We start from the raw sequence: 2603 nt of genomic DNA, 5'->3' as shown, positions 1-2603 counted from the left end.
GTTGTGTCGTGTTCCATGTTTCCTAAACTCAATGTATCCTTGTTCATCTTCTAACCCTCACTTAGGTACTTAGTGCATTCTTAATCTCTCTTCTTACCAGTGGAGTTTGTACTTAAGGTATGATGGCATCATCTTGCAGCATATTTTTACTGGTCCAGCCAGCAGCCCAGCTTTTCTGCTTACAGGCAGAGTGATGACGAGGGTTGTTGGGTCTGGGACGTACCTCTCCCTCTTGATTGCTTGGCACCTATGCACTTCAAAGTCTCATTCCTTTCCTTAGGTGTCATGGAAGAGGAGGATACCGGTGTGTACAGGAAAGTGTCAAACTGAAAGGTGTTAACGTGGGCTGGGAGCAGAGTAGGTGGGGAAAAATCAGGGCAATGGCTGCAGATCAAGCAAGTCTCATAGAGACCTGCAGCATTTGCAGCAACATGGGAAGGAAGTGGTCAGGAGTGACGGAAAAGAGATGGTTAAGCCAGATGGAGAAATGGAGAAAGTACTTCAAAGCTATATTGCTTTTGTCCTCCCAAAGGCATGCTCTGCATTCTCATATCTTCTCCGTTACTCTTTTATTTTTAGTAATTTATTTTGCTCTTCTGATCTCTGTTCCTCTGTGGTGAAGTGAATAGTTTTAAGCCTGAGCGATGAGAGAGGAATTGAGTCACCGGAGGCCCACATGCTGTAGTGTGCCTCCTGGCCAAAACACTGGAGTTGGGGTGTGAGCGGGAGACTGAAATTGATATGCTTGGTATAATTAAGAAAATGTCCAAACTTTAATAGAGCTTTTATCCTGTGGTGCCTTACACTGGTGCAGGCTGCAGAGAATGGCTGAACTCAAATCCCTGTAGGCTAGGCAGCATAGTGAAAATAACACTTCTCCTCTGCTAATCATTTCCTGTCCTTGGGAAATGTCCCTACATGCTAATAACCTTTGTGCTAGCACATTCCTTTACAGCTGTTGTAGGAAACTTTGGGAACACATCAGACTTATCCCCATACTACCTCTTTGCTTGCTGCAGACTCACCTACTACACGTATCCCTGAAATAACGGCATGCTGACTCTTTCAGAACACATCCGCCCCTTCCAGGCTATCACAATTGAAGTTTATCTTCTCCACCTCCAGCCAGGAAGAGGGCAACCAACCAACCAACCAACCTGAAATTTGACACAGTGTAAAACTGTACAGGTCAAAAACAATATCCTTAATTTTCTTCTCTCAGTCCAAGTCACGTTTCTGTAAGCTAAAAGTAAGTACTGTCATGAACATTTGAAGGCCACGCTTAGTCAAGCAAGGACTGAGGAACAGTTGTAGGATTAGATCTGTTTTACTTGGTTTTCAGAGCAACGCTAGTTTTAAAAGACTTATTGGAGTACAGAGTTAACTAGAATTGTCCCTATGCAAATAACTTCGCTTGAGTTAAGCTACATTGAATGAGACTGGAGGAGAAAGAAATGGATGCTTATGGTAGTATTTGATAGAAGTCTTTTTCACGATGGGGAGGTCAAAGGCACAGCAACATGATGAATTTGGGGAACGTCTGCCAGCAGAATGCTCATTGGATAGACTTCATGAAAATACATGTATGTCACATGAACCATTGGTAGGAATCCAAGCAAGCATGCGTATTTACAAGAAACTTTAAGAAATAAGAGACTCAGCAATCTGCCTTGCTTGTTCTAGTAACCTGAAGAACCTGTTACTAGGAGGCATAAGGAACTGCTCAAGAAGTACACTTCTTGAGGGTTGGAGGATGAGCAGCAGGGAAATCCATCAGAAATTTTTTGTAAATTGAGTGTAATCAGCAAGACAGAAAATCTTGGGTATTAATGCAAAGCGCCTGATGAGAAGAGGAACTCAGGACAGGAAAGGACAACCTCAGTCATCTAGTCCAACCCCAGCAGTCCCCAGGGAACCTGCATATCAGACACTTAGTTCAGGGGAAAGCATGTACTCCATGTGCACCATGTCATCCCAGCCTCAGATCCAACTTGCAGTAGGTCAGAGGAGGGAAAGATCATTATGTGCATAATAGGAAAGAGTTTGGTAAGTGAGAACGCTTTGATGTTCCTATGAATGCAGAACTCTGCCGGTCCAAACCAGAAGATAAATTCCTGCCTGACCCAACTCTGGTACTCGATTTAAACCTGCACGCAAGTTAAGATAACAAACAGATGCCGGCAATGTTTCTCAATAACTCAAAAATTTCCAGCTTCCCCCACAACGTCCTCTCTTTTGCCATAGCCAGTTCCCAAAGCTTCTCAAGACAGAAAAAACAGTCAGAAAATCCACCAAAAAAAGTCTGAAGTTATGCAACGAATGGGAGAAAATAATTTCCATTCTTTTCTGGGGGCCAGCAGAAGGCCCAAGATTGCTGCACCATTATCACCACCAAAGTGAGGAAACTTAAGCTATTGATCCAAGGTGTGACATGTTCTATTTGAGGGATAACTGAAATGTGGTAGAACAGCAATTAGGAAGAGCATGAGCCATTCAAAAAACTAAAACAGCTGAATGACATACATTAATAATGTTACAGACTGTAAAGGAACAAGAAGGCATAAGATGGACAAAACAGGGTTGCTTTAGGACAAGGTAATGTT

The sequence above is a fragment of the Cygnus olor genome, chromosome 5 (genome assembly GCF_009769625.2).
Source record: "Cygnus olor isolate bCygOlo1 chromosome 5, bCygOlo1.pri.v2, whole genome shotgun sequence".
In the NCBI taxonomy this organism is placed as follows: Eukaryota; Metazoa; Chordata; class Aves; order Anseriformes; family Anatidae; genus Cygnus; species Cygnus olor.
The sequence above is the reverse complement of the archived record's forward strand: the minus strand, read 5'-3'. Positions refer to the sequence as shown.